The following is a 20858-nucleotide window of genomic DNA, read 5'->3' on the forward strand; positions in this document are numbered from 1 at the left end:
AGATTCCATTGTTTATTTTCTGCTGAGTAGTACTCCACTGTATAAATGTACCACATTTTCTCTATCCATTCTTCGGTTGAGGGGCATCTAGTCTGCTGCCAGTTCTGGCTATTATAAATAGTGCTGCTATGAACATCGTTGAACATATGTCCTTGTTTATGAATGTGCTTCTTTTGGGTATATGCCTAAGAGTGGAATTGCTGTATTTTGTGGTAGACTGATTCCCGTTTTTTTTTTTTTTTTTGAGGAGTCGCCATACTGATTTCCAAAGTGGCTGTATAAATTGTCACTCCCACCAGCAGTGGAGAAGTGTTCCCCTTTCTCCACATCCTCTCCAGCATGAACTGTCATTGGTGTTTTTGACATTGGCCATTCTGACAGGAGTAACATGGTATCTCAGAGTTGTTTCGATTTGCATTTCCCTGATGGCTAAGGATGTTGAACACTTTCTTATGTGTCTTTCAGACATATTAGATTCCTCTATTGAGAATTGTCTATTTAGTTTTGTACTCCACTTTTTAATTGGATTGTTTGGTGTTTTGGAGACTAGCTTCTTGAGTTCTTTGTATATTTTGGAGATCAGCCCTCCCTGTGTCAGATGTGGGGTTGGTGAATATCTTTTCCTAGTCTGTGGGCTGCTGTTTTGTCTTGCTGTCTCCTTTGCCTGCTGCCTTGAGAGGTGGTCACTTCCACTGCCAGCTGCATGGGACATGAACCCACATTAGAGTCTTATGCTTTGACAGCAACTTAAAAAAAAGAGACAAAGGAACCAACAGAGCATATGACTCTTAATGTGGGTTGGTGCCCCATGCAGCTGGCAGTGGAAGTGAACACCTCTCCAAGCTGGCAGCATGCTACTTGGTGGCAGCATAGACCAAGGCAGTGAGCACAGCTTTCAGCACTGATGGCACCATCTGGGAAAGACAGCAGATAAGAAAGCTGCTTCATTAATTTTAGCATTGCTGTTTAGCAAATAAAAGATTGTGTGGCCCCCAAAAGGTAAAGATTTACAATAAAGACAGATTCAGATGAATAAAAATCTCTAAAGGTTTACACTGTGTTTAAAAGAAAGAAGGAAATATAGAAGCTGAGTGTGGTGGCACATGCCTTTAATACTAGCACTCGGGAGGCAGAGGCAAGCAAATCTCTCTGACTTCAAGGCCTGCCTGGTATACAGAGTGAAATCAAGGGCAGCCAAAGTTACACAGAGAAACCCTGTCTCCTAAAAGTAATACATAATAGTAAAAGAAATAGAATAATAAAATCCATGTAAAGATGGAAAATACACAGATTGTCTGGATACTATATGCAATATTGTTGTCTTTAAATTGTTTGATTGCTGAAGAAAGAGTTACAGCTGCTAAAATATATTTGATTATAAGTGCTGCTGAATTAATCAAACTTATACATTTTAAAAATGCTTTGACTTCAAAATTTAAGTCTAAGGACAGGCTACTTGTGAAAAGATTTCTTGCTTGTGTTTTCACAGAAAATGATAGCTGTGGATTCCTTCCAGACTTATATGTTTTGATCAAGCAAGACTCTCTGAAGCAGTGGCCCAACTGACTCTACATCCTAAACAGCTGAGATGATGCAGTCATAGACCACTACAGCCAGGATTTCTGGGTTTTCTCAGGATCCCCATGACATTGCCTCAAACCAGCAGGAAGCAGTTTGGAATGAATGACTCCCAAGTTCCCAAATATTGTTTATAAATGTTTGTTTTCATTTAAATGGGGTTGGTTATAAATGGTAATGATCACAGTCAATCTCTCTTTAAATGAAAAGAAGGGAAATTGTATATAGAAATGAGTTTTTTGCATTGGTATGGATTTTCATTTATTGGTACACTTTAAGGTCAATTTTGTGATTTGTATATTCCTCCTCTTCTTTAGGTATTGTGTTTATACTGATCTTTAAAATTGTAATACATAATTAAATACAGATTATATAGTCACCTATAATAGTGAGAACTTATATTTAAGTTACTTAGGTTTTCTAGATATACAGAGATGTATTTGAGATGGATAGATAATTTTCAAACCTTTCAAAGACCCCCAGAATATATGGCATTTAAATGTTTTAGGGATTTTCTTGACAGTGAGACACAACTTCTCCTGGCACACCAATTACATCAGAAAGGAGTATGGGTATCAAAGAAACTCATTATGGAGTTTACCTTCAACATAGCAAGATTAGCCATTTGAGCACAAAACTGCTCTTGCCTGTTTGTTGCTGTATAAACTGGACATGCAAGCCTACAAGAATGTGACTGCTGAACTTACAAAACAAGACAGTACTAAAGGGTTCCTGTTGAAATGGAGAAGTGTGCCAGACACACTGTGGCCTTTGGGCTGAGGATGGATGCCCCAACATTACAGAGGAACTTTGGGTGACTGGCAAGGTAGCCGGTTGTCTCTGTCAATTCTGGAGTTTATATATTATGCTTCTGGGAGCTTTGATGGAGTTGAAGACAGATAGTTATGGTTATAGTTTTCTTCAGTTATTATAAAAGATAAGTTACCCTTCTTTTTTTAGACGGAAAAGAGGAAATGATGGGAGATGTCCTTCTGTATATATGTTTGTCTAATTGGTTGATAAATAAAATACTGTTGGCCAATGAAGAAGCAAAGTTATCCAGGACTAGGAGTCAAGCAGGATTCTGGGAAATGTTGTAAAGAAGTCTTGTGATACAGGCAGGAAGTGAAATAGCAGGGAGACTCATATTTAAGCAAGGACAAGCAGGAAGTGTTCTGTTTTCTCTTGCTTGCCCTCTTCCTCCTGCTATCTTCTCTGGAGCGGCCATGTGACCACCAGGAAGACAGGAGACAATCTGCTGTTGTCCTCCATCAGATAAGTCTTATGATTATGGTTAACAATTAAGACTGAGGTAGCAGATGAGAAATCCTAGTCATTGGTCAAGCAGCATTTGGAATTAATATAATTCTCTCTGTGTTACTTGGGAAATCCCACCGCTGCCACCAAATAAAGTGAAACACAGTAAATGTGGATCGCTATGGAGTCAAAGCAAGTTTGATGAGCAGATGTTTATTAGAAAAGTACTCACGTGACAGAATCATTCTTATACCACCAAGCAGGTCAGAGAACAGGTAGAGCTGCATGCATGTGACCCTCATATTTAAGGTCTTGCTATGTCACTCTGACCATGCCCAAGTGTATGTGGTCTGCATCACCTGTGCCAGCTCCCAAGAGGGCATGGCTAACATTTCCCCTACAGGTATATGATGCAAAACTCTAGGTGTTTACTGTTCCCTTTAGTCATTCTTTTTTATTGAAAGAGTATCAATCATGTTAAAATGCTCTTGAGTCACCCTCATTTTTATCTCAGTGATCAGTGTGTTAAGAGTCTTATAAAGTTAAAGCAGTGACTGAGAACACTAAAAGGCAATACAGAAGATAATTAAACATTGAAATAAATATTAGAGTATAGGAACTGGTTAAATATAAGAAATTAAATAAGAATTTTGTCTATAGACCATGGTAAAGATTTCAAATATAAGCATCCCTCTACAGGATGCTTTTAGTAGCTATGAAGTTTTCTCTTAAGCAGGTATTGGCAGGGAGATAAAGTTAATATATTATAAAAAACTTGCTATATTTTTCTGCATTAAACGCAGGAATTGTGAAGAAGTTTAAATGCTTCATAATGTTTTCTTTATTCTACTGCCAATGACAACTTGATATTCAGAAGAATTTGAGAGTTACCAATCACAGACCCCATGCAAGACACTTGTATTTCCTGAAATGCAAAGGACATCTCTATTGAAGGGAGTATTTTCTTGGAAAACCTCTATTGTTAGGTGAGTTAATTCAAGAGAAACTAACTTGGGCTGAAAGTTCCTACCATCAGCGTTGTCAACTCATATATCAAAACAACAATGGAATCTTGAAATTCGCAGGCAAATGGATGGAACTAGAAGAAACCATCCTGAGTGAGGTAATCCAGTCACAAAAAGACAAAAATGGTATGTACTCACTCATATATGAATTTTAGACATAGAGCAATAATCCTATAATCCTCTTCACCAAAGAAACTAGGAAACATGAAGGACAATAAGGGATAAATGGTCCCCAGGAATGGAAGTGGCATGAACTCCTGAACTAATTGGGAACATGAGGGTAGGGGGGAGGGAACTGCTACAATAAGAGCAAGAGGAGTTGAGGAGAGGAAATGGAGGGGCAGAAATATTGAGTTGGGGAAAGAATAGAGGAGAGAGAGCAGGATGAAAGATACCATATCAGAGGGAGCCACTATAGGTCGGAGAAGAGATCTGGAACCAAGGAGATCTCCAGAGACAAGGAGACACGATCTGACAATCCAGGCAATGGTGGAGAGGATAACCTAAAAGCCCTTCCCCTAAAATGAGATTGATGACTTCTCTTTATGCCATCCTAGAGCCCTCATCCAGTGGCTGATGGAAGCAGAGACAGACATCCATAGATATACACTGAGCTGAAATCGGGAATTTAGTTGAAGACAGGGAGGAATGAAGAGCAAAGGGGTCTGTACCAGATTGGAGAAACCCACAGGAACAGTTGACCTGAACAAGGGAGAGCACATCGATCCCAAATGCTGTGGGGGAGGCCAGTACAAGACTGATCCAGACCCCTGAACATGGATGTCAATAAGGAGGCCTCTTCACTCCAGGGAGCCTCTGGTGGTGGATTAGTATTTTCCCCTAGTACAAGAAGGGACTTTGAGAGCCCATCCCACGTGAAGGGTTACACTCTGGCCCTGGACACACGGGGAAGGGCCCAGGACCAGCACAGGAAGATTTGGTGAACTTTGCAGAGCCCCCGTTGAGGGCCCTACCCTGCCTGGGGAGTGGTGGGTGGATGGAGTGGGGGGTAGGTTGGGGGTGGGGGAGGAGGGATGGAGTGAGGGGAGAGAGAGGGAGAAGGGACTTACATGTGAAACAAGCTTATTCCCTAACTAGAACTAATAAATAAATTAAAAAACAACAACAACAAACAGGCAGTGCATGTGTTCGATCAAGCAAGGAGCTTAAGAAGACAGGAGATAAACAGATTGAATTCAGAGAGTGAGTAATACTGCAGAGATGGTAACCAAATCAGACAGTAACAGCTTTCTGAGGAGTCATTTCCTAAGTGATCGTGGGATCATTTAATGCCCAGTGTCTTGCTTATACACTTTTCAAGGACACATACTGGCCTCCTCCAACATCTTATTGAGGTCCCAAGGTTCACGTATCTTATGAATTTACTGCTTAATAAGTAATGTTTATAACAAATAATATTACTGATAAATGAATAATTACTGTCTTTGCAACTAATCAGTTGCTCATAGGGTGAGAGCCTTCTATGTATACTTTTCTGAAACATGTAAACACGTTCATGTAGTTAGCTATCACATCTTCACACATACTGATTCAAAGAAATGAAATGCCAAATTTATCTCTCCACATGTGGAAATGGCTTCAGATTTCAAGCTAGCACATTTGGAGCACTTTCTGATTGAGAGCTGGGGTTTTAAATAGTCACATATTGTGTATATGTCACTGGAGGTATGTACAGATGGAGAATCAGTGACAAAACTGAAAGCTATTGTATAATTGCTAGGAAAAGCTTAGCTTAATGATTTGAGAGGAGTTTATATTTACTTCTATCTGCCCTATTTGATAGTTTGTGTTTACTTGAAACACTGTAATACACAAATATGATACTATTCTGAGAATGTATTTGTTCTTGGATACAACAAGAATTCTATACAATCAATGAAAAACTTTCACCACACAGTAATATAATATGGTATAAGTGCTATAAGTTCATGCCACTACATGTGAAATGAATGTTGTTATATCATCCACATTTCTATATATTAAAAGGTACATGTATATGTGTGTTACATAAACAATATTTGCATACAATATTGATTCACCATATATAAAAATAAATGTTATTCTATTAAAACTGTATTTAAGATAATTAAAATGTCAGAAATAGGTTTATGAAAAAAAACCAAAAATAGTTACTTAAAAATAAAGGCAGCAACATTTTTTAAAAGATCTTTACCATTTATGCTTCCCAAACTTATTTTCAGCACTGATAAAGGGTTTTGGTGTGTACAGGCATTTGCCTCCATTTCTCTTGACCTGCATTTGGTTACTGGGACCCATATGGTAGAATAGAAAAACATTTCCTGAAGATGTTTTTCAGACAGCCACATGTAGACTATTGTATATGCACATACACAGATACACAGACACAACAGAGAGAGAGGGAATATAAATGCTTAAATAAGATTTTGTGTTTGTATAAAATAAAGCAACATACTCATGTTGGAGATGGGGCATTTTGTATTGCAAAGTGATATGATTATTTTATCTAAAGCTTCTTTTAGTTCTTTGCTATGGAGATCTTCATATAGTTTTGCTAACTGAGACTTAACAACCATCCAATAATTAATTATGCATGCATTTTACCTGAAAGACACCTGGTGACAGACAGGAACAGGATTAGTCTCCAAGAGGAAGCCATGCTTGGTCACTGAACTCTTCTGGATCACAGGGTGGTGATCAGCACTGATGCTTCCTCATTGAAGAAGACCCTGTTGAGATAGATAGAGTTTTCAAAAACAGAGAAATCTCCCCCAGCAAAACAAATAAACAAATAACTCATAAATCATTACACACAACTTTCAGTGTTTTCAATTCATAGATCAGGTGCATATAGCATTCCTCCTGTCTTAGTTAAGTTTTCCAGGTGCACTTAGTCATCTGATAAAAATCATGGCAGGAACATAGAGGCAGGAATCTGGAGGCAGGAGCTAGTGCAGAGGCTAGGGAGGAGTGCTGCCTACTGACCTGCTCCCATGGCTTTCTAAACCATATTTCTTATGACACCAGGAACTATTTGCCAGTGGTGGCCTTGTTCACAACGAACTGGGCTCTTCCTCATCAATCAAGAAAATGATCCACAGACTGGCACACAGGCCTATTTGCTAAGGAATTTTTGTCAGTTCCCACATTCAAAATGAATTCAGCTTGTGTCACGTTAACATAAAGCTAGCCAACATACCTACTGATGATATTAAAATAATTCTGTTACCACTCAGTTACTGTGCAACACCAAACTTCAGAGCATGGATAAACAGCCCCTATTTGCTTCTATTGAATATTCTCTTACATATATTAAGAAACCAGAGCCTAGGAGGGATGAGTCCTCACAGGGCGTGTGTAATTATTTATTATACTAGACAAAATTTTGGACTTGAAACACAAGAGTGAAGCACAGATTCCATTAATGTTCAATCGTATTCTAGAAAGAAACTAATGATCAGTTAGCCAAGAGATGTTACACACCATGTGTGGAATTCATGGAAACCTCCACAAAGGACATTCTCATTTAATTATTAATATCAACTGCCTTTGTTTATAACTTTAGTGATTATCTGTAGTGTGTTACAGGTCCTTCCTTTCGTGCTTAATATCTCTCAGCATGTTTTGCTAGCTGGAACCTGAGGGAAATAAGGATTTTTCATGAATATTTCATATTTTTGTAATGCTATTTTTATAACAATAAGCAGAATAGCACATTGATATGTTTTGGTGTCTTTTTCTGACCTGAAAGGCATGATAAACATGAAAAGAATGTGAAGGCCTAATCCTAAACATTCTGTGAGAGTTTAGTCAATATTCATTAAAAAATTCTTATTTTACACTAGGTTATACATTTCAAGCATCAGCTATGATTTTTGTGGCCCAAAGTTTCATTCAATTAAGAGACAATTGCATAGTTCTTTGGTGGTTTTTACATGAATGTTCTCTTGCTATAGGTTTTCATTATGGACTTTAAGTTAGGGTTATCTCTGTCCTTTGGGAAATGTCTTCAAATATAGACATGTATTCCCCCACTAACTAGGTTATAAATTAATAGAGTCAAAACAAAGAAGAGCCACTCTTGTTAATTCTGGAGCTTGAAAAAGTTACTTTTTACTGTATTTATATTTTGAAGTCAAAGTCTATTAGTCTAACTTTGTGATTAGTAATAAAAATAAAGTGTGAATAATGATGGAGTGATTGATAACTAACTCTCATCAACAAAAGTAACTTCCTGGCATATTTCTATGAGTAAATACATGAAGAAATAAAAGTTGAAGCATTTTAAAATGAATTTAGGTAATTTTCAAAATTTTAAAACATTTTATTTTTAAATATTATGCATGACACGGGGGGGGGAGAATGGAAGTCTTTGGAATTCCAACAACTATTTGTGTTGGTTGCATATTTGGATTAGCATTATGATAATATTTATCTCATGATATTATTGGTTTTCTTGAATGGTGTATTTGAGATGGAAGCAGTTTTCACTGGATTAATTTTGGTAAATTTGCACTCAATCCCAAGTCCCTGAAATTGCTCCTGTCAATGTTCTAACATCCTTATTATTTTAAATATTCATCTTCAACAATGGCAAATGATTGTAAATGATGCTGCATCCTGGGAAAGTCCAAAGAAAACTCAACATTCACATGCCTGCACATGTAGAGAGATACAGAAGAAAACCAGTTAAAGACTGAAACAGCAGGATAGCTAAGTGTAAGCTTCACACTGCTATTTATTAAATATTCTTCAATGTTTCCTTCTTATATAATATAAATTTTGATACACTGAATTTGATGACAAAATAATATTTTTATTAAAATGACTTTTCTATAAAAAAGTATGTATGTTTGATTGTGTGTGTGTGTTCATTATTAAGAATCTGCAATTGACTCATAAGACTTAAAAAAACAAAATTATAGTTCTTTAAAATGCATTCCTTAAAACATAACTAAACTGATTCCTTTTTATTATTTTTTTTGCATTTGCTTTCTGTTTTAGGAAACATAAAAGAGTTTGTAATAGGCTCAAAAGTTCTAAACATGTAAAACATTTACAGGATTTCAAGGAAAACAGTTAGCTTATGACTTAATTTGTGAAAGTAATAACACAAAATCACTTATCACAAATATATTAAGTCCATGCTAGAATCCTGATTAAATTATCATGTCTGAATACATGCTCCTAAAGCTAATGGGAAGGTCATGTATTCAGAAGAACCTTCTCAATGACAGATAGTGCATTGCACTGCTGTGAAGGGAGACTGTAGAGTTACATATACTATTTTGAAAACATTTTTAAAGAATCATCCTTTCATGAAAACCTGTTGTAGTTTCAGCAACAAGCACTATGCATACCTGTTATTGATAAGCCGATATGCAATCCCCATCAAAATACAGGCACAATTCTTCACAGAACTTGAGAGACCAATACTCAACTTTACGTGGGAAAACAAAAGACCCTGGTTAGCTAAAACAACCCTATACAATAAAGGAACTTCCAGAGGCATCACTCTCCCTGACTTCAAGCTCTACAATAAAGATATACTCCTGAAAACCACTTGGTATTGGCACAAAAATATACAGGTAGACCAATGGAATCTAATTGGAAACCCTGATTTTAACCGACACACCTATGAATGCCTGATTTTTGACAAAGAAGCTAAAATTATACAATTGAAAAAAAAGCATCTTTCAACAAATGGTGCTGGCATAATTGGATGCTGACATGTAGAAGACTGCATATAGATCCATATCTATTGGCATGCACAAAACTTAAGTCCAAATGGATCAAAGACCACAACATAAACCCAGGCACACTGAAGCTCTTGGTAGAGAAAGTGGAAGGTAACCTTGAACAAATTGGTACTGGAAACAGCTTCCTGGACATAGCACAAGTAGCACAGGCACTGAGATCAACAATTAATAAATGGAACTTCCTGACTGAGAAACTTTGGTAAGGCAGAGGACACAGTCAACAAGACAAAATGGCAGCCCAGAGAATAGAAAAATATATGCACCAACCCCACATCTGACAGAGGATTGATTTCCAAAATATACAAAGAAATCAAGAAGCTAGTCAGCCAAACACCAAATAACCTAATTAAAAAGCAGGATGCAGCAATAAGAAAACAAAAGGAGATCAATGGAATACAAATCAGAAAGGAAGAAGTCAAACTATCACTATTTTCAGATGATAAGTTAGTTTACATAAGTGATCTGAAAAACTCTACCAGGGAACACTTACAGCTCATAAACACCTTCAGCAAAGTGGCAGAATACAAGATTAAATCAAAAAAAAATCTGTAGCCCTACTATATACCAATGGCACATTGGTGGAGGAAGAAATCAGAGAAACATCACCCTTTACAATTGCCACAAACAACATAAAATACCTTGGTGTAACACTAGCCATAAAAGTGAAAGACCTGTACTGTAAGAATTTTGAGTCATTATAGAAAATAATTAAAGAAGATACCAAATAATGGAACGATCTCCCATGCTCTTTGATAGGCAAGATCAACATAGTAAAATGGCAATCTTGCCAAAAGCAATGTACGGATTCATTGCAATCCCCATTAAAATCCCAAAACAATTCTTCACTGACATTGAAAGAAATATACTCAACTTTATAGGGAGAAAAAAAAGACCAAACATCCCTGTACAGTACACAAACTTCTGGAGGTATCACCATCCCTGACTTGAGCTCTATTACAGAGCTATAGTCCTGAAAACAGCTTGGTATAGGCACAAAAATAGATAGGTAGACCAATGTAATAGGGTTGAAAATCCTGATTTTTAAGGCACACACCTACGAACACCTGATTTTTGACAAACAATCCAAATATATACCCTGGAACAAAGAGAACATCTTCAACAAATGGTGCTGGCATAACTGGATGCATACATGTAGAAGACTACAGATAGACCCAAGCCTTTTGCCCTGCACAACACTTAAGTCAAATTGGATCAAAGACTTCAACATAAACCCAGCTACACTGAACCTATTAGAAGATAAAGTGGGAAATACTCTTGAATTAATTGGTACAGGAGACTACTTCCTGAACATAACATCAGTAACACAGACACTGAGATCAAAAATTGATAAATGGGACCTCCTGAAACTGAGAAGCTTCTGTAAGGCAAAGGACACAGTCAGCAAGACAAAATGGCAGCCCATAGACTGGGAAAAGATATTCACCAACCCCACAAATGACAGAGGGAGGGCTGAGCTCCAAAATATACAAAGAACTCAAGAAGCTAGTCTCTAAAACACCAAACATTCCAGTTAAAAAGTGGGATACAGAACTAAATAGACAATTCTCAATAGAGGAATCTAAAATGTCTGAAAGACACATAAGAAGGTGTTCAACATCCCTAGCCATCAGGGAAATGCAAATCAAAACAACTTTGAGACACCATCTTCCTCCTGTCAGAATGGCTAAAATTGAAAACACAATGGCAGTTTATACTGGAGAGGATGTGGAGAAAGGGGAACACTCCTCCACTGCTGTTGAGAGTGCCAACTTGTATAGCCACTTTGGAAATCAGTATGGTGACTCCTCAAGAAAATGGGAATGAGTCTACCACAAGATCCAGCAATTCCACTCCTAGGCATATACCCAAAAGAAGCACATTCATTCATACAACAAGGACATCTGTTCAGTGATGTTCATACCAGCACTATTTGTAATAGCCAGAAACTGGAAGCAGCCTAGATGCCCCTCAACCGAAGAATGGATAGAGAAAATGTGGTGCATTTACACAATGGAGTACTACTCAGCAGAAAAAAAAAAAACAATGGAATCTTGAAATTTGCAGGAAAATGCATGGAACTCGAAGAAATCATTCTGAGAGAGGTAACCCAATCACAAAATGACAAACATGATGTGTACTCACTCATATGTGGATTTTAGACATATAGTAAAGGATTACCAGCCTATAATCCACACTGCCAGAGAAACTAGTAAAGAAGGAGGACCCTAAAAGAGACAAACTTTGTCCCAAGGAGAAGGGGAAAGGGTCACCATCCCCTGAGCAAATTGAGTGCATGGGAAGAGGGGGGAGAGAGCTATGAGAATGAGAATGGAAGAAGAGGAAGGATGCAGATGTCATGAGGGAGCAGAAAGTTTGAATCAGGTGTAGATTAGAAGAAAGGATATGTGATAGGTAGGGATTTATTTGGGGGGTGTTAGGAGAGGACGGGAGGGAGAAGGGAACTGGGATTTTCATGTAATTCAATATTGCTTCTAATTCAAATATAAATGATTAAAAAAAGAAAAATACAGGCATGAAGCAAATCCTCCAGTTCATGAAAAAAAAATACAGGGTAAAGAACTAAATAGAGAATTCTCAATAGAGGGGTCTAAAATGTCTGATAGACACTTGAGAAGGTGTTCAACATCATTAGTCATCAGGGAAATGCAAATCAAAACAAATCTGAGATACTATCTTATGCCAGTCAAAATGGCAAAAATTAAATCATTAATGACAGTTTATATTGGAGAGGATGTGGAGAAAGGGGAACACTCCTTCACTGCTGGTGGGAGTGCAAACTTTTACAGCCACTTTGGAAATCAATATGGCAGTTCCCCCAGGAAATTGGGACTCAATCAACCTCAAGATCCAGCAATTCTACTGTTAGACATATATCATCTCCATCATATAACTCCCCCCACCTGTTAGAGCCCAGGGTTGCTTTATTATCTATTGACTCATCTTCCTGCTTGAATTTCATAAGTATAAAAGCAAAGATATTTTCCTTATTCATCTTTATAGACCTAGTACCTAGAATAATAACATTTAGAAATAAATCCAGTTAATTAGATATAATTACTGAATTGGAAGATGAATACAAAACAAGAAAAAGAAAATGCTGTATCATATTTACACAATACATATTGAACACATAAAAGTTTAGTCAGTAAATTTGTTATTGATAAAATACTTTATTTGCAACACACCTCAACTTCCAAGATAGGCAATACCTCAGAGTAAAAGAATGGGAAAAGATTTTCCAATCAAATGGCCTCAAGAAACAAGCCGGTGTAGCAATCCTAATATCTAACAAATTGGACTTTAAACTAAAATCAATCAAAAGAGATGAAGAAGGGCATTTCATACTCATCACAGGAAAAGTCCATCAAGATGAAATCTCAATCCTGAACATCTATGCTCCAAATACTAAGGCACCCACATTTGTGAAAGAAACATTACTAAAGCTCAAACCACACATAAAACCACACACACTTATAGTAGGAAACTTCAACACCCCCCTTACGCCACTAGACAGGACCACCAGACAGAAACTTAACAAAGAAACAAAGGATCTGACAGAAGTTATGACCCAACTGGGGTTAATGGATATCTATAGAGCATTCCATCCAAACTCAAAAGAATATACCTTCTTTTCAGCAAGACATGGCACCTTCTCTAAAATTGACCACATAGTAGGCAACAAAGCAAACCTCCATAGTTACAAAAGAATTGAAATAACCCCCTGTATCTTATCAGACCACCATGCATTAAAGCTAGAATTCAGCAACAATACAAATGGCAGAAAACCTGCAAACTTTTGGAAAATGAATAACACCCAATTGCACCATTCCTGGGTTGAGGAAGAAATAAAAAAAAAAAACAAATTAAAGACTTCCTAGAATCTAATGAGAATGCAGACACAACATACCCAAACTTATGGGACACTCTGAAAGCAGTGCTAAGAGGGAAGTTCATAGCACTAAGTGCCCACATGAAGAAACTAGAGAAAAGTCACATTAGAGAACTGACAGAACAACTGAAAGCACTAGAGCAAAAAGAAGCAAACTCACCAGGAAATAATCAACCTGAGAGCTGAAATCAATAAAGTAGAAACTAGGAAAACATTACAAAGAATCAATGAAACAAAGAGTTGGTTCTTTGAGAAGATCAACAAGATAGACAAACCTCTAGCCAAACTAACCAAAAGGCAGAGAGAGAGCACGCTAATTAACAAAATCAGAAACGAAAAGGGGGATATAACAACGGACACTGTGGAAATCCAGAGAATCTTTAGGTCATACTTTGAAAATCTGTACTCCACAAAATTCGAAAATCTAATGGAAATGGACAGTTTCCTGGATAAATATCACTTACCAAAATTAAATCAAGATCAGATAAACAGTTTAAATCGACCTATAACCCCTAATGAAATAGAAGCAGTCATCAAAAGCCTCCCAACCAAAAAAAGCCCAGGGCCAGATGGCTTCACTGCAGAATTCTACCAGAAATTCAAACAAGAGCTGATATCAGTACTCCTCAAACTGTTCCGCACAATAGAAGCAGATGGGATATTGCCAAACTCTTTCTACAAGGCTACAATCACTTTGATACCCAAGCCACACAAAGATAAGACTAAGAAAGAGAACTACAGACCGATATCCCTCATGAACATCGATGCTAAAATACTCAATAAAATATTGGCTAATCGAATCCAAGAACATATCAGAAAAATCATCCACCACGATCAAGTAGGCTTCATCCCAGGGATGCAAGGATGGTTCAACATACGAAAAACCATCAATGTAATCCACCATATAAACAAACTGAAAAAGAAAAACCACATGATCATCTCACTAGATGCTGAAAAAGCCTTTGACAAAATCCAACATCCCTTCATGATAAAGACCTTGGAGAGAACAGGAATAACAGGAACATATCTAAACATGATAAACGCGATATACACCAAACCAATAGTGAACATCAAACTAAATGGAGAGAAACTCGAAGCATTTCCTCTAAAATCAGGAACAAGACAAGGCTGTCCACTCTCTCCATACCTCTGCAATATTGTACTTGAAGTTCTAGTTAGACCAATAAGACAAGAACAAGGGATCAAAGGGATACAAATTGGAAAGGACAAAGTCAAACTTTCACTATTTGCAGATAGTCTACATAAGTGACCCGAAAAACTCTACCAGGAAACTCCTACAGCTGATAAACACCTTCAGCAAGGTAGCAGGATACAAAATTAACTCAAAAAAATCTGTAGCCCTACTGTATACAGATGATAAACTCAATGAGAAATAAATCATGGAAATATCACTTTTCACAATATCCACAAGCAACATAAAGTATCTGGGGGTAACACTAAACAAAAAAGTGAAAGACCTGTACAATAAGAACTTTGAGACTTTAAAGAAAGAAATTAAAGAAGATACCAGAAAGTGGATATGCAGAATTAACATAGTAAAAATGGCAATCCTACCAAAAGCAATCTACAGATTCAATGCAATCCCCATCAAAATCCCAACACAGTTTTTCACAGACATTGAAAGAACAATACTCAACTTTATATGGAAAAATAAAAAACCCAGGATAGCCAAAACAACTCTTTACAATAAAAGATCTTCTGGAGGCATCACCATCCCTGACTTCAAGCTCTACTATAGAGCCATAGTTCTGAAAACAGCTTGGTATTGGCACAAGAATAGACAGATAGACCAATGGAATCAAATTGAAGACCCAGATATTAACCCACGCACCTACGAACACCTTATTTTTGACAAAGGTGCTAAATCCATACAATGGAAAAAAGATAGCATCTTCAACAAATGGTGCTGGCACAATTGGATTCTGACATGCAGAAAATTGCAGATTGATCCATACCTGTCACCATGCACTAAACTTAAGTGCAAATGGATCAAAGATCTCTCCATAAATCTAGCCTCACTGAATCTTCTAGAAGAGAAAGTGGGAATAACCCTTGAACAAATTGGCACAGGAGAACGATTCCTGAACATCACGCCAGAAGCACAGACACTGAGGTCTGCAATCAATAAATGGGACCTCCTGAAACTGAGAAGCTTCTGTAAGGCAAAGGACACAGTCAGTAAGACAAAACGACCACCCACAGAATGGGAAAAGATCTTCACCAGCCCCACATCTGACAGAGGACTGATTTCCAAAATATACAAGGAGCTCAAGAAGCTAGCCACCAAAACACCATACAATGAAATTAAAAAGTGGGGTGCAGAACTAAACAGAGATTTTTCAACAGAGGAATCTGAAATGGCTGAAAGACACTTAAGAAAGTGCTCAAAATCCTTGGCCATCAGAGAAATGCAACTCAAAACAACTCTGAGATACCACCTCACACCTGTCAGAATGGCTAAAATCAAAAATACCAATGACAACATATGCTGGAGAGGATGCGGAGAAGAAGGAACACTCCTCCATTGCTGGTGGGAGTGTGAACTCGTAAGACCACTTTGGAAATCGGTATGGCAGTTGCTCAGAAAAATGGGAATCAATCTACCTCAAGATCCAGCTATTCCTCTCTTGTGTATATACCCAAATACTGCATGTCCATTCAACAAGGACATATGTTCAACCATGTTCATAGCAGCATTGTTTGTAATAGCCGAGCCTGGAAGCAAGCTAGATGCCCCTCAACTGAAGAATGGAAAGAGAAAATGTGGTACATTTATACAATGGAGTACTACTCAGCAGAAAAATGCAATGGAATCTTGAAATTCACAGGCAAATGGATGGAACTAGAAGAAACCATCCTGAGTGAGGTAACCCAATCACAAAAAGACAAACATGGTATGTACTCACTCATATATGATTTTTAGACATAGAGCAAAGGTTTACCAGCCTATAATCCACTTCCCCAAAGAAACTAAAAATCATGAATGACTTTAAGGGATAAATGGACCCCAGGAATGGGAAGTGGCATGAACTCCTGAGCTAATTGAGAGCATGAGGGTAGGAGAGTGGGTGCTGCCACAATAAGAGCACAAGAAGAAGATTAGAGGAGAAGAAATGGAGGAGCAGATATATTGAGTTGGGGGAAGAATAGAGGAGAGAGAGCAGGATGAGAGATATCATATCAGAGGGAGCCACTATAGGTCCGAGAAGAGATCTGGAACTAGGGAGATCTCCAGAGACCTACAAGGATGACACGATCTGACAGTCTGGGCAGTGGAGGAGAGGATGGCCTAGAAGCCCTTCCCCTAGAATGAGATTGATGACTACTCTCTATGCTATCCTAGAGTCCTCATCCAGTGGCTGATGGAAGCAGAGACAGACATCCACAGAAATACACTGAGCTGAAATCTGGAACCTAGTTGAAGAGAGGGAGGAATGAAGAGCAAAGGGGTCTGTACCAGGTTGGAGAAACCCACAGAAACAGTTGGCCTGAAAAAGGGAAAGCATATCGACCCCATACGCTCTTTGGGAGGCCAGTACGGGACTGATCCAGCCCCCTGAACATGGATGCCAATGGGGAGTCCCCTGCACTACTGGGAGCCTCCGGAGGTGCACTGGCGTTTTGCCCTGGTGTGTGGGGGGGACTTTGAGAGCCCATCCCACTTGAAGGTATGTGCTCTGTCTCTGGACACATGGGGAGGGGCCTAGGCCCAGCATAGGAAGATTTGGTGGACTTGGTGGAGCCCCAGTTGGGGGCCCTACCCTGCCTGGGGAGTGGTGGGTGGATGGGGTGGGGGGTAGGTTGGAGGTGGGGGAGAAGGAATGGGGGTGAGGGGAGGGAGAGGGAGAGGGGAATTACATGTGAAACAAGCCTGTTCCCTAACTTGAATTAATAATAATAATAATAATAATAATAATAATAATAATAATAAAAAAAGAGAAAAAAATAATTTATTTGCTAGCAAATGTAAAGACCTCCCGCTCTTGGGTAGGTAGGATCAACATAGTAAAATGGCAGTCTTACCAACAGCAATCTACAGATTCAATGCAATTCCCATCAAAATCCCAGCACAATTCTTCACACACCTTGAAAGAACAATACTCAACTTTATATGGAGAAACAAAAAAACCTAGACTAGCCAAAGCAGCCCTGTACAATAAAGGAACTTCCAGAGGCATCACCATCCCTGACTTCAAGCTCTACTATAGAACTATAGTAATGAAAACAGTTTGGTATTGGCACAGAAACTGGCAGGTAGACCAATGGAATCTAATTGAAGACCCTGATATTAATCCACACATGTATGAACACCTGATTTTGACAAAGAAGCTAAAATTACACAATGAAAAGAGAAAGCATCTTCAACAAATGGTGCTGGCATGTAGAAGACTGAAGATATATCCATATCTATCATCACGTACAAACTTAAGTCCAAATGGATCAAAGACCTCAACATAAACTTAGGCACACTGAACCTATTAGCAGAGAAAGAAGGAAGTACCGTTGAACAAACTGGTATAGGAGACAGCTCCCTGAACATAGCACCAGTAGCAAAGACACAGATCAGCAGTTAATAAATGGGATCTCCTTAAACTGAGAAGCATCTGTAAAGCAAAGGACACAATTAACAAGATAAAATGGCAGCCCCGAGAATGGGAAAATATCCTCACCAGCCCCACATCTGATAGGGGGCTGATTTCCAAAATATACAAAGAACTCAAGAAGCTAATCATCCAAACACCAAATAATCTAATTAAAAAGTAGGGTACAGAACTAAATAGAGAATTCTCAATAGAGGAGTCTAAAACATCCGATAGACACTTATGAAAGTGTTCAACATCCTTAGCCACCAGGGAACTACAAATCAAAACAACTCTGAGATATCATCTTACACCTGTCAGAATGGCAAAAATAAAAATACAAATGCTGGAGAGGATGTGGAGAAAGGGGAACAGTCCTACACTGCTGGTGGGAGTGCAAACTTGGACAGCCACTCTGGAAATCAGTATGCTAGTTTCTCAGGGAAATGGCAATCAGTCGACCTCAAGATCTAGCAATTCCACTTGTAAGCATATTCCCAAAGGATGTACATTCATACCACAAGGACATCTGTTCAACTATGTTCATAGCAGCGTTATTTGTAATAACCAGAACCTGGAAGCAATCTAGATGACCCTCAACTGAAAAGCGAATAAAGAAAATGTGGTACATTTATACTATGGAATACCACTCATCAGAAAAACAAAGAAACAGAAAATAATGAAATATTGAAATTCACAGGAAAATGGATAGAACTAGAAGAAACCATTCTGAGTGAGGTAATGCAGACACAGAAAGACAAACATGGCATGTACTCACTCATAAGTGGATATTAGATATAGAGCAAAGGAAAACCAGTCTACAATCCACAAACACAGAGAAGCTGGGAAACAAGGAGGACCCTACATGATCCCCCAGAGAAGGGAAAAGGGACAAGATTTTCTGAGCAAATTGGGAGCAACGGGGAGTGAGGAGGGGAGTAGGAAAAAGAGAAGGGGAGAACATGTGGGATCAGGAATATCGAGTTGGGGGAAAAATAGAGGACTTCAATAAAGGAGATACCTTAATAGATGGAGCCATTATAGGTTTAAAGAGAAATCTGGCACTAGGGAAATGTCCAAGAATCCACAAGGATGACCGCAGCTAAGAATCTAAGCAATAGATTAGATTAAATGCCCTTCCCCTATAATAAGACTGATGAGTACCTTAAATGCCATCATAGAGCCTTCATCTAGTAGCTAATGGAAGCAGAATCAGAGATTCACAAGCCAAGCATTGAGCCCAGCTCCTGGAATCTAGTTGTGGAGAGGGAGGAGTGATGAGCAATGGGTTCAAGACCATGGTGGGGATACCCACAGAAACAGCTGCCCTGAGCAAGTGGAAGTTCAAAGACCCCATTCTGACAGGTGGGGAACCAGAATAGGACCAAACCAGGCTTCCTGAATGTGGGTGTCATTTGGCAAGCCTTGGGCAGTTCATGGGTCCTCTGGTACCAGTGTTTATCCCTAGTGCACGATGGGTCTTTGGAAGCCCATTCCCTATGAAGAGATACTCCCTTAGCCTAGATCCACGGAGGCTGGCCTAGGTCCTACCCCAAATGATGTGATAGACTTTGATGATCCCTCATGTGAGACCTCCCGCTCCCTGGGGAGTGAATGGTGGTTGGAATAGGGATTTGTGGGGGGCATGGGAGGATGGGAGGAAGAAGAACCTGGGATTGGTATGTAAAATAAGATTGTTTTTAATTTAAAATATAATTTATTTAAAAGTAAATAATATTTATTTGGAGTCATACAGAAGGCAAAAGTGGGTAAGACTTCTTACACCCTCAGTTATCTTATCCCATGCTAGGGTCCATGTCAGCATCCATGCCAGCATCTATACTGGGGTCCACAGCAACACTTCCAATAATATCTGAGAGACTGTCATCTGACAGTGCAGTCCAGTGGCTTCCATATTAACAACAAAAAAAAACCCTGAAACTATTTCCTTACATATAGCTTCAATGCTCCCATCTGAGCAGTAGAATTTAACTTTTGTTCTCTGGCTAATCTGGCCAGGTGTCTCAGAATTTATGAGCACATACTATTGTTCTGTAAGGGGCTGAAGTTTGGTCCCCAACACTCAAGTCATGGAGTCAACAACTATAAGTATCTATAGGTCCAGGAAATACAATGTTCTCTTCCTGCCTCATATGCACATACCCATATAAATGTACATAATTAAAAATAAAATAAAACAAATGAAGCATTTATTTCTTGATTATTCATATTCTAATGAAGAAACCCTATCTTCTATGTCAAAATTATATAAAACTACAGAACACAAATTATTTCTGCAGTGCATCATAAACAAACATCTCAAAGTTTCTTCACAATAGTATTGAACATGAGAACCAACAAGGCAGGTGAGGGTATATTGAGGACAGATTCTTGGAGACTGTTGCTATTTTTGAAATATAATATATATATACATATATATATGTGTATATATATATATATGTATATATATGTATATTATCCTACTAGAATTGTGTCCTACTAGAAGAATTGTATGATTAGTTATTCATTTTTAGTTTTACAACAGAAGAATTAATTTTTGGCTTACCTTCTAAGTATTTACAAATCTGCAGCTTTTTTTTTCAGTAAAGCAATAGTTGACAGACTATTCTATACCTGAATTTGATATTGACCATAAAATGTTTAATTACTAAGTTTTTGAGGAGTTGGCTAATCCAATCCCACAAGAGTGTGCAGTATTTCTGTACAT

At 38.3% G+C, this 20858-nt stretch overlaps 1 non-coding gene across 1 annotated transcript; it reads left to right on the forward strand.

The window, feature by feature from the left end:
- Positions 1–2957: 2957 nt before the first annotated feature.
- Mir1260 (microRNA mir-1260) lies at positions 2958–3037 on the forward strand. The gene is given in 1 exon segment (NR_105105.1): positions 2958–3037. It is a non-coding gene; the product is annotated as a microRNA mir-1260 (primary transcript).
- The last annotated feature ends 17821 nt before the right edge of the window (positions 3038–20858 follow it).

This window comes from Cricetulus griseus, chromosome 4, assembly GCF_003668045.3.
Source record: "Cricetulus griseus strain 17A/GY chromosome 4, alternate assembly CriGri-PICRH-1.0, whole genome shotgun sequence".
Classification (NCBI taxonomy): domain Eukaryota; kingdom Metazoa; phylum Chordata; class Mammalia; order Rodentia; family Cricetidae; genus Cricetulus; species Cricetulus griseus.